This window comes from Astyanax mexicanus, chromosome 23, assembly GCF_023375975.1.
Source record: "Astyanax mexicanus isolate ESR-SI-001 chromosome 23, AstMex3_surface, whole genome shotgun sequence".
Taxonomy (NCBI): Eukaryota; Metazoa; Chordata; class Actinopteri; order Characiformes; family Acestrorhamphidae; genus Astyanax; species Astyanax mexicanus.
The window spans coordinates 6,197,010-6,209,895 of NC_064430.1; the positions used below are offsets into that span (position 1 = coordinate 6,197,010).

Here is a 12,886-nt window from a genome sequence, read left to right on the forward strand (position 1 = left end):
TGATTTTAATATTTATAGGTAAATGTTTGAGTAAAATGAACATTGTTGTTTTATTCTATAAACTACAGACAACATTTCTCCCAAATTATAAATAGAAAGATCTCAAAACATATTCAGAAAGTTCAGAGTTCAGAAATTAATATTTGGTGGAATAACCCTGTTTTTTAATCACAGTTTTCATACATCTTGGCATCATGTTCTCCTCCACCAGTCTTACACACTGCTTTTGGATAACTTTATGCTACTCACTCCTGGTGGAAAAATGTAAGCAGTGCAGCTTGGTATGACAGCTTGTGATCAGCCATCTTCCTCTTGATTATATTCCAGAGGTTTTCAATTTGGTAAAATCAAAGAAACTCATCCTTTTTAAGCTTTCTCATCTTTTTCCAGAGCTGTATAGCAGTTGTGGAACTGTTTAAAATATTTAGTTTTGAAGAGGAATCAAGTGTTAATGTTGCTGGTGTATCTCTTTTTATGGTCTATTGTTTCAATTCTTCAGCTGTTTTTCTGTTCATAAAGTCTGATTCCTTTATATATTGTGTAAATTTGTGGGACAAAGTAAATTAAATATTAATCAAAGCTTTAATTTAAAGTCTTAGTGTTTTATATTATATGTAATCCTGACAGTACAGCAAGTCGAAACCCTATAAAAAAGCCCAGACATGCAAAAAACTATAAATAAATAAATAAAATACTATAATAATACAGTAATTTACAGTGAAAATGTCAGAATCTTGACAAATACCCTGATATACATTTTTTGGTAATTTCTGGTCAGCTCTACTTGCTATATTTGAAAAGTTTCAAAGACGACGCTCATCATCTTTCAATCATGATCACGTTCCACATCAGTCTCTTCTCCACCACCCCCCCAACCCCCTATTCCCACAGGCACAACCTCATTACAGCCCTGCTCTCAATCTCCTATTAAACCCAGCCCTCATCAAGAGCTAACACAAGGACCAATTTAGTCTCCTTAGTCCTCGTAGTCTCTTCAAACTTCTCCACGGACAAACTCATAATCTGAAATTTCCCAAGCAGCTCTCAGCATAATTACTGCTGCAGACCGTCATACACCTCTAAATGAAAACCACTCGACTGCTAGCCTGGCCTGGCCCCCACAGCGATGCTCAAAAGGTCAAAGAAAAGAGCGCGAGGTAAAGAACATCACCTTAAGCTTAAGCTGAAGTTTTCAGATATGAGTCTGGCATCATTTCAGGACACAGACGTGTTACGCAATCTCTCTAAGTGGAAATGATAAAAAAAAAAAAACTACTACTAGGCCTGTCACGATATATTGTTCCAGTAATTATTGCGATAAACGATATTTTTGTAATTTTAAGAAAATGCCACTGACATAATGATAACAGAACAGCATAAAAAAGCAATTATACCCTTTTTAAAAACTGCAAAAAATATATAATAAATCATTTATTATAGTTAGTTTGGAATTATATATATATATATAATATACTTATAATTATAATATACTTTTTTTCTTCACCTACTTTAGTCCACACTGTGTGTTCATGAAGTCACAGTTATTGAAACATGACCGGCTAAAATACCGTTTACTGTTATATATGTGAACAACCATACAAATAAACAAAATAGAAGATATCACGATTATCAAAAATTATTGAGGTCATGAGCATTTAATGTACGATAAATCAATATTACATTATTATTGTGACAAGCCTAACTACTACTCAGTTTTTTTCTGGTGGAAGATTTGATCAATAAGCCATTCAAAGGCCAAGTTCCACCTTTCAGATTATTCTTTCAGCTAATAATCATTCTGAGCTTGTGCTGGGCAATATGGGAAAATATATTATATATTATACAGCACAATATAATGCATTAAAAAATATATATATAATTGAAAAGTTACTTTATTTCAGTAAATCAGTTCAAAATGTGAAATTCGTATATTATATAGATGTATTACACACAGAGTGATCTATTTTTTTAAGCATTTCTTTCTTTTATTGTTGATGATTATGGCTTATAGACAAACAAAAATCCCCCAAAAAAGTGTCTCAGAAAATTTGAATTTTATACAAGACCAATTGGTACTTTTAGCAGTGTGGGCAGTGTGCCAAGTCCTGCTGGAAAATGAAATCCACATCTCCATTAAAGTTGTCAGCAGAGGGAAGCATGAAGTGCTGTAAGATTTTACGAGTTTAAACTTGATATAACACACAGTGGATCAACACCAGCAGATGTTGAGACATGTCTCTCCAAACCATCACTGATTGGTGGAAACTTCACACTAGACCTCGAGCAGCTTGGACTGTGTGTCTCTCCACTCTTCCTCCAGACTCTGCTCGCTTGATTTACAAATGAAATGTAAAATTTACTGATGATCAGTGATGGTTTGGACTAGGGGTGGGCGATATTGCTCTAAAATAATATCACGATATTTCAGGGTATTTTTGCGATAACGATATACTTGGCGATATAGGAAAACAGAAAAATAATTAATTAATTTCAGGAATATAGTATAAGAGTATAACAGCATAATCATAATAAAAATATGGCAGAATATTTAGTGCATGCATATAAACTGCAAACTAAAACAATTATACAATAAATACACCTAAAGCTTCACAGTGAATAATAGACTACTTTTAAGGCAGAACAGCCCTATTATCACGACATGGATTTTTAATATCACGATATTTCTGTGTCACGATATATTGTATACGATATAATAGTTTGGAGAGACATGTCAGTGCAGTGTTTGAAATCACCTTTACGAAATACATGTTCTTAATAAATATTGATATTGAATTACAAAATTTTCACAAATAAGCTTACATAAAAAAATCACACACTGCATTTCATGCATTTTAGGCTAAAGTTCTCAAGGTCAAAAACTTCAGATTATCTGCAAACGAACGCCGAGCACTCACACGACACATCTACACATTCCAGATTGTTCTGAGACATTTAGAGCTAATTAACCCTTGGGCTGCACCGCTGAGACTCTGAAGAGGAGGTAAAGAGGATTTCCCGTTATCTGCAGCCGAAGAGGCTGGAGAGGAGCAGCCTGGACTGACCATCTGCTTCTGTCTGCAGACAGGAGAGTTGGCACAGCAGGAAACACAAAGTAAGGCATGGTAAACGTTTATTAAAACTGAACGAGCTGGTAGAAAAAGAATTTCAGTAGAATACAGCCCAGCTATTTTGAAACTCAAGCATGAATGAGTCTTATATATATATATAAGGTAAGCTACAAAATGTTGAATTAGACGAGATAAAATCTGTTTAAGGATGAAAATGTCAGCTTTGATTAATCTGTCAGCTCTACATGATGCTGTATACTGCTAAAAATATTCGCATTATTAAATTCAGGTGTTTCCAATCACTTTTTTTTCATGTCCACATGTGTACAATATAAAAAAGCAGCAGCTAGTCATGCTGCAGACTGCTTCTACAAACATTAGAAAGAAAAGGTCTCAGGCTCTCCGGAGCTCAGTGAATAAAATCCAGCACTGTGCTACCGTGATAGAATGCAGCACCTGAGAAATTTCACTACTCACTACTAAATATTCCACAGCCAACTGTCAGTGATATCATAACACAGTGAAAAAGACTGGGAGCGAACAGCGACTCTGTGCTCTTTCAGTGTAAAATAACAGAGCAGGGTCAGCGGATGCTGAGGAGCATAGTGCACAGAGCTCACCAACTTTCTGCAGAGTCACTACACTAATCACTACACACCTCCAAACTTCATGTAGCTTCAGAGTTCATAATCACTACACACCTCCAAACTTCATGTAGCTTCAGAGTTCATCATCACTACACACCTCCAAACTTCATGTAGCTTCAGAGTTCATAATCACTACACACCTCCAAACTTCATGTAGCTTCAGAGTTCATCATCACTACACACCTCCAAACTTCATGTAGCTTCAGATTAGATCATCACTACACACCTCCAAACTTCATGTAGCTTCAGATTAGATCATCACTACACACCTCCAAACTTCATGTAACTTCAGAGTTCATCATCACTACACACCTCCAAACTTCATGTAGCTTCAGATTAGATCACCACTACACACCTCCAAACTTCATGTAGCTTCAGATTAGATCACCACTACACACCTCCAAACTTCATGTAACTTCAGAGTTCATCATCACTACACACCTCCAAACTTCATGTAACTTCAGAGTTCATCATCACTACACACCTCCAAACTTCATGTAGCTTCAGATTAGATCATCACTACACACCTCCAAACTTCATGTAGCTTCAGATTAGATCATCACTACACACCTCCAAACTTCATGTAGCTTCAGATTAGTGCTGGACGATATGGCCAAAATTTATATCACGATATATTCCTTAAATTTCGGTCGATACGATATAATTTCGATATCGATAAATACTTTGAAGGCCTCAGAAAAAGAATCCCTGCAATCTCTGCAGCTTGCACTGCAAATTTAAATTATTATTTAACTGTGTATTTGCACTTTTTGTATCAATCTATCTAATGGAAATCTGTACCTACTACTGTATGAAAATGTTTTTTAAGTCTTTGAAACCTCCTTTCACAAAAACTTTAATACTTTATAAATAAAAGTAGTCAAAATAAATCAATGCTCAATTTTATTTGCATATAGCAAAATAATAAAATGACATCCCTGTCAAACATAAGCCTATATAACTATTACAAATAAAAATAACTTTAAATGACAACAGAGGCAGAGCTTCTTATTCATTGTAAACAAATTTAACAGATTAAAACAAAAGTGTTTTAACTAGGATATATAATACAAGAAGCCTTTATATACATAAAAGCAACAAGATTTTCCCGTCAAATAAACAAACCTATAGGATTTTTCAAGTATAAATAACTTAGTGACAACATAATCTATTAAAGTGCTTCAGCCAGAATACAAGAGGTATTCAACATGATATCAACGGCAAATAAACAAACCTAAAGGATACATAAACTTTAAATAACTTAGTTTCAACATAATCAAAGTGCTTCAGTCAGTATAAGGAAAATATTGTATGTAGTGGAACTGATTGAGGTGGTGGAACAGATTAGATGTATTAACGTTACGCTGCTTGTCGGCTCCACTCACCGGCACAATTTGCAGCAAAGCGGCAAGCGAGCGGACCCGCGGCTGGGCGAGCGGACCCGCGGCTGGGCGAGCGGACCCGCGGCTGGGCGAGCGGACCCGCGGCTGGGCGAGCGGACCCGCGGCTGGGCGAGCGGACCCGCGGCTGGGCGAGCGGACCCGCGGCTGGGCGAGCGGACCCGCGGCTGGGCGAGCGGACCCGCGGCTGGGCGAGCGGACCCGCGGCTGGGCGAGCGGATTAGATCACTACACACCTCCAAACTTCATATAGCTTCAGATTAGATCACTACACACCTCCAAACTTCATGTAGCTTCAGATTAGATCAACAACAGCAGAGAGTAGAGAGCTCGACTTGTTTAGATTAGACAGTTTTGCACATCTCTGCTGGATTTTCTCAGTCAGCTTTATGAGGTAGTCACCTGGAATTCAGGCTTTCACTTAACAGCTGTGCTGAGGAAGTAAATAATAAAAAAAATGACTTGACTTGAGGAAATGAAAGTCAGTCAATATGAAAAACTTCTAGAACTTTGAAAGTATTCTCAAGTACAGTCTCAAAGACCATTAAAAATTTAATGATGAAACTGGCTCTCATCAGGACCACCTCAAAAAAAAAAAAAGGAGGAGCAAGAGTTCCCAGCCTCAGAAACCACAAGTTAACAGCAGCACCTCAGATAAGAGCACCTAAAAATATTTTGGTTTATTTAACACTTTTAAGTTACTACATGATTTCTTATGTGTTCCTTCATAGTCTGGATGACATCAGTATTCATTTAAAATGTAGAAAAAGGGAGATAAAAATATATATAAAAACTTGAGAGTATAAAAGAGGATGTGTCCAATTCTTTGACTGGTACTGTACAGTAAAATATAAGTATACAATTTAACAAACACATGAACCTTGACCTGGACTCTGGTCCAGACGTTCAGGTGTAAAAACACTGTGATAAGTTAGTTTATCAGAGTTGTTGTACTCTGTTGAACTCGAACATCGACTGCACTTCTGAAGTGCAAAAAAAAAAAAAAAAGATAAATCAGCTTGCGCAGGTAATCTTTCATCAGAGGAGTCCTTGAAGAGAACAATGAAGTTTCCACCACTTTCTAACACAATAGAGGCTGATTTGTGCTTGATTGCTGATTCTCGAGCTCACGCTGATGATTAGTCAGTCAGTGTCAGCGCTATGAATGCACAAGTTGTTTGCAGCTGTTTAAATGTTTCAGAAACTGTAGGCCTTTCTGTATTTAGCTCTTTTGAGTTCTTTTATGAAGAGCAAAAAAACAACAATGAACAGTGTGCCCACAAGAAGAGCCAAGAAAAGTTTAGACACACCTTCTTATTCAATGTCTTCTACATAGATGTAGATAGATACTGATTAATATTAAAAGACATACAAACTATTAAAGGACACATATCAAATTAAGTAGTAAATAGTACAAAAAATGTTATTCCTCCACTATTATTAATCCCCTGATCTAAACCTGATGAACTGAGATGGTGATTTGAGGTGATTTAATTGGGATGAGCTGGAGCTTCACAGCGTGAAGGAAAAGCAGCAACTATTGTTCAGCACCTCCAGGAACTCCTTCTTTCAAGACGCAGAGAAAATTATTCCAGGTGACTCTAACTCATGAAGATACTGAGATTAAAATTAAACCAAGAGTCTGCAGATCTGTCCTCAAAGAGAAATGTGATACTTATACACATTCTCTGGAGCAGCCATTTCTCTTCTTAAAGAAAAACTTGAAAATATAAAAATAACAGTTGTTTTGTCTAGCCTTAAATATGTTAATAGTTTTGGTACCTTAAGGAGCATCTTTCTCTCAGATAAAGTTAATAATATATCTTTATTAAATAAAATAAAAACTCGTCATTTTCAAGGACCGAGTCTTATTGTTCATGTTTAACTGTTATAGTAGGATAGAGTTCAGTTTGTTAAGGCTCTAATTGTTCTATTATTTTGTACATGTCTGTTCCTGTATTTTTTTATTATTTATTTTGTTATGTTGCACATTGCTGTTTTAATAGTGCACACTGCTGCTACCAAAAAATCCACTAGATGGCATTACATATATATCTTAATTAAATTATTTAAATTTGACCATTAGTGCCTAATGTGGTGTATTACAGATCACTTGTATCACTTTGCATCACTTATATCAAGCCCACCTTTTGAAATTAGATATTATAAATTTGATGAATCAAACCAATGACTGACCAAAGACTAATCTAAAACTGCCATAGGCCTCTCTGCTGTAAAAAAAGAAAAAAGAAAAAATGAAAATCGAGAATCGAATCGTGACCCTAAAATCGGACATAAAATCGAATTGAGGATTTAGAGAATCGTGACGCCCCTAGTACACACAGCACACACCTCAGGCTGATATGTAAAATAAGAACTGTGTTAATTTCCCTTTTATATCAAGCAGCAAAAAGTAAACAAATAAATTTTACTTGGCATGTGTTCGCATTTGCATCTAAATTTTTATGTAAAATGTCCTTATCCAGATATAATCCTAAACAGTGGAGGGCAATATAGGGTAATATTTTTCTATAACAACATTCTTGATGATGTAAAATAAAAAATAAAATAGATGTTAGTTATATATTTATATAAGTATAACAGTTTTGAACACAATAGCTTAGTTTATAATATGTATAAAAAAGGGCTGCAACTAATTATTATATGGATTTTTTTAAATAGTAGATTTGCTAGCGATTATTTCTGCCATGCCCTCCATTGCTTTAACGTGAAAGAATCTAAACTAACGCTAAACTTAGGAATAAAATATCCCTTTAAATGAATTTTAAATAATGTTTAAATGTGGAAATTACTGATATTTAGTGAGTAAATATGTAATCTGCTGTGTTTGTAACTGTGGTGCAGTTAAAAATTAATTGAAATTAATTTTCTCTAATTTTAACATAAATCAATGTAATATAGCAAAAAATCTATCAAAATACTATAGTGCAGAATATTTATTGCATGCATATGAACTGCAAATATTAAAAATTATACAAAAAAAACTACATAGCTTCACAGTAATTAATAAATTGCTTTTAAAAGAAATAAAACAGCTCTAATAAGTACACAGATTTTTTTTTTTTTTATTAGAACACGTCTCATACTTCAGACGAAAGCAGAAACCTGGTATCTCAGCCTGTCTGAGGATCGAGGTTCTATCAGCAGAACAGAGCATGGTGGGCTATTTTCCCTGCTGTTCAGAGATGATGAATCTACTGCCTCCTGGAAGCACCTGATCCCTGCAGCCGCAGGTAAACCTGTGTATTTCAGAGGTGGCCCTCAGCCTAATCTAGGTGTTGGCTCAGATCTGATCTCCACTACACAGCTACATTCTGCTATAAGGGACGCATTTACCGTCTAACAGTGTGGCTAACACTTCCTAGGACTTTAAATTCCCTGTGCAAAGCCTGTTTCTGCAGGAATAAGACGATTTAGAGGTGACCCAAACTGTGCCATTCGTCAAAAGTCAAACATTAATCACGTCCACTGAAACAAGAGCTCTGTGCCAAACCCTGACAGCGTTAAACACTCTGATCATTATGCAGAACAGCTCGCATTTCTGGCCACAGGACAACTGATACAAAAGGAGAGTTTATCACTGGGTACCCCTCATTTATTCTGGGTGAATAATTTTAGCTTCTTTAGGACTGTGTGCAAAATAAGAGCCATTCACATGCAAAGCCTGTCACAATAATGGTGTTATCTACGAATCATAAATAACTTTTGTTGACCTTGGTATTGCCTACTGTGATTACTTGAGTGTTTGTTTAAATAAGAGCATAATATTGTTTACGATAGGGGTGGGCGATATGGCCCTAAAATAATATCACGATATTTCATGGTATTTTTGCGATAACGATATTCTTGGCGATATGACAAAACATTCAATTAAAACATAAATACACTACAGATTTGTGACAGAAGTCAATAATCCAGAATGTCATGATACTAATACTACACTCCAAGTATCTCCATATATCCAGAATTAAAGTAAAATAAATGATACTGGACAGATATAATCTGTCTCTAGTAAATATATCATGGGAAATGAGAACAGTACGATTTTTCCTTTTGCTTAAAACAGCAAAAAAGTAGTACACTTACGTGACAATTAGAGGTGGGTGATATTGCACAATGTTGCCGATATTATGCGTTCGATAAGATTTAAGCCCCATTTGTTACCTAAACACAGTTACCAAATTGCTTTTGTTGTTTTCCAAGAGTTTAAAAAAATAGATGGTGGAAAATGTCTCATATTCAACACATACCAAGCTAATAGTTATTGTACACTGTTCACTTAGTCATATGTGTCTTCTATAACTAGCTACATAGCTTGCTGTTAGCAAACTACTCTAGTATAGACTGTTTTTTAAACTAGACTATTTTAACAAGTGTTATCTAAAGAGAGTTACCAATTGTGTTTTGTTGATTTGCAAGATTGTCAGTGAACCAAAGGTGGAAATCACCACCTGTTTGTCAAATATGAGGCTAATATTAAATTGTACACTATTCATTTAGTCATTAGTGTCTTCTATAACTAGTTACACAGCTTGTTTTTAGCAAACTACTGCAAAAACTCCTCTACTTTAGGCTATTTTCACAATTGTTACCAATTGTATTTTGTTGTTTTCCAAGAGTTTCAGTGATTGGAAGGTGGAAACGCCTCCTGTTTGACAAATATGAGGATAATATTAATAGTATACCATTCATTTAGGTCATAAATGCCTTCTAACCACAGTTAGCTTTTGCAAGAGTTTCAATTAAAAGATGGTCATTTAGTCATAAGTGTCTTCTATAACTAGCTAAAAAGTTCCAATTGTTATCTAAACCAGTTACCAATTGGGTTGTGTTGTTTTCCAAGAGTTTTAATGAATAGATGGTGGAAATAGCTACACAGCTTGTTAGCAAACTACTCCAAAACTACTTCAATAGATTATTTTTAGTCACACAATTTGCTGTTTTCCTAGAGTTTTAGTGAATGGAGGGTGGAAAACACATCATTCAACATTATTCAACACATCATTCAACAATTATATAATAATTGTTATCTAAACATAGGTAACACTAAGAATTCTGCTGAATGGAAGGTGGAAAACATCTCAAATTCAACAAACACATTATGTAAACCACCCATTTAGTCATAGATACCCTTAAAACGGTGTGTTCAGTTGTTTTAGACTATATATTTGGTCTATATTGTTATCTAAACACATTTAACAATTGGGTTTTGTTGTTTTCCCAAGAGTTTCAGTTAAAAGATGGTGGTAAACGTCTCATATTTAACAAACAGCAAGCTAATAATAATATTAATTTTACACTATCCATTTAGTCATAAGTGTCTTCTATAAATAGCTACACAGCCTCTTTTTAGCAAACTACACCAAAAACTACAAATATTACTGAGTTGCCAATTGTGTTTTGCTGTTTTCCAAGAGTTTTTGTGAATGAAGAGTGGAAACACCTCACTCAACAAATACCAAATTTTTTTTTTAACACTATTCAATTTGTGAAAAGTGTCTTCTATAACTAGCTACACGGCTTGTTCCCAAACTACTCCAAAAACTACTCTAAAATAAACAATTTGGACCATTTTTAGAATATTTTCACAACTGCTGTCCAAACACAGTTACCAAGTGTGCTTTGTTGTATTCCTCAAGTTTGAATAATTTTAATGAATGGAAGGTAGAAAACGTCTCTTGTTTGACAAACGTGAGGCTAATACTAACTTTATACCATTAATTTCGTCATACCTGCCTTTTGAGCACAGCTTGTTTATTTGGTCTAAATTGTTATCTAAACATAGGTAACACTAAGAGTTTTGCTGAATTGAAGGTGGAAAACTCATCTCAATCTCAAATTCCACAAACACACTATTTAAACCACCCATTTGTTTTTTTTAGACTATAGTTTTGGTCTAAATTGTTATCTAAAACACATGACAATTGGGTTTTGTTGTTTTTTTCAAGAGTTTCAATTAAAAGATGGTGGTAAACGTCTCATATACAACAAATAACAAGCTAATAATAATATTAATTTAACACTGTTCATTTAGTCATAAGTGTCTTCTATAACTACCTACACGACTTGGTGTTTGCAAACTCCACAAAAACTACAAACATTACAGAGTTGCCGATTGTGTTTTGCTGTTTTCCAAGAGTTTTAGTGAATGGAGGGTAGAAAACGACTCCTGCTTGACAAAACAACGAGCTAATATTAATTTATTCCATTCATTTAGGTCATAAATGTTTTCTAACACAGTTAGTTTGGTTGTTTTCTCAGTAGTTTCTCTGAAACAGTAGAGTAAAGGCTGTGGGGTTGAGGGGGAGCAGGGTAACTTCACCGCCGCTAGCGGGGAAAAACAGCTACACGGCTGGGGAACAGCTGAGAGCAGCCCCGGGTACTGGAGGCTAGCTGGAGCTGCTGCTGCAGAGCCTGTGTTTAGTTATTAGCTGGTTATTTTAGGAGATATAGCGGTGTGTGTACAGTAGTAGAGCACTAGTGTAACAGTGTGTGTTTGTGAGTGTGTGTGTGTGTATCTGTGAGCTCTGTGGTGGACGGACGGAGCTCCAGCTTTGATCTCAGAGTGAAACATTGTAGCCGCTTCACTCACCTCCGCTCTCAGATCCTCCGCCGCTCAGCCGCCGCCGCCGCTCCTCAATCCGCCGCCGGATCAAACAGCACAGTCCCGTCCTCCACACAGCCAACACCGCCGATATACACACTCACACACACACTGCCCCCCCCGCACACACACTCTCAAACAGTCTCAAACAGTCTCACACAGTCTCACACACTCCCCACCGCCCGCTGCAGCGCTGCGAGAAGCGGAACACACTGCCGAGCACCGCGAGATACAGCGAGACAAAATAGCACCACACCGGCCAATCCCAGACCAAAACGTTCATCCAATACAATCACAGGCGTTCACCCGACCCGACCTCTGATTGGACGTTGCTATTTGATTGACAGCACAGAGAGCCAATCAGAGCTCGCAGAATTGATTATTTCGGTACTGACGCTGAATAGTTTTAGTCTGGAGTTATAGAGGTTACTGAGTTCTCTCAGGTTTGTATGTAGTTAGTTATGTGTTCCTCTGAAAAGCTATAATTAGAGCTGGGCGGTGTGACCAAAAATGTATATCAATGTATGTTTCAAGATTTTGACTCTTTTTTTTCAGGGTATATCACTGTATTTTTTTTCATGACTTTATATGTATGCATTTATCTAATCTGTTTTATTATTATGTTTTTATTTTATTTTATTTTATTTTATCTTTTTTATTCGTCTATTTTAAAATTGCTCTTTGGGTGTAAACTGGACAGTGAAAATACAATTTCGTTCCACCTCCCGACCACATGTGATGTGAAATGACAATAAAATCTCTTTAAATCCTTGACTAACTCTCTCTCAGGAGGGCTAGAAGAGAGCTGACTGCTGGAGTTAAGAGGGCAAAAGCTGCATATGCTCAAAAAATCCAGGGACACTTTTCCTCCCAGGATCCACAGAGCATGTGGAGGGGCATCAAGTGCATCACGGACTACAAATCTAACGTTGCACAAAGCTCCAAAGACCCATCCCTGCCTGAGGCTCTCAACACGTTCTACGCCCGCTTTGAGAACCCTGACACACCCCCCAGCACCAGACTCCCACACTCACCAGGAGAGGAGCCCCTCAGTGTGACACCAGCAGAAGTAAGGAGGACGCTGAGGAGGATTAACCCCCGGAAAGCTGCCGGCCCGGACAACATCCCCGGACAGGTGCCAAAAGA

At 36.5% G+C, this 12,886-nt stretch overlaps 1 protein-coding gene across 4 annotated transcripts in view; it reads right to left on the minus strand.

The window, feature by feature from the left end:
* glceb (glucuronic acid epimerase b) overlaps positions 1-11,959 on the minus strand; it is a 134,183-nt gene extending 122,224 nt beyond the window's left edge. For all 4 annotated transcript variants that reach the window (XR_007429064.1, XM_049470970.1, XM_049470969.1 and 1 more), the window contains exon 1: positions 11,729-11,959. The gene's annotated coding sequence lies outside the window, so the exon portion shown is untranslated. The remainder of the gene's footprint in view (positions 1-11,728) is intronic.
* Positions 11,960-12,886: the final 927 nt, after the last annotated feature.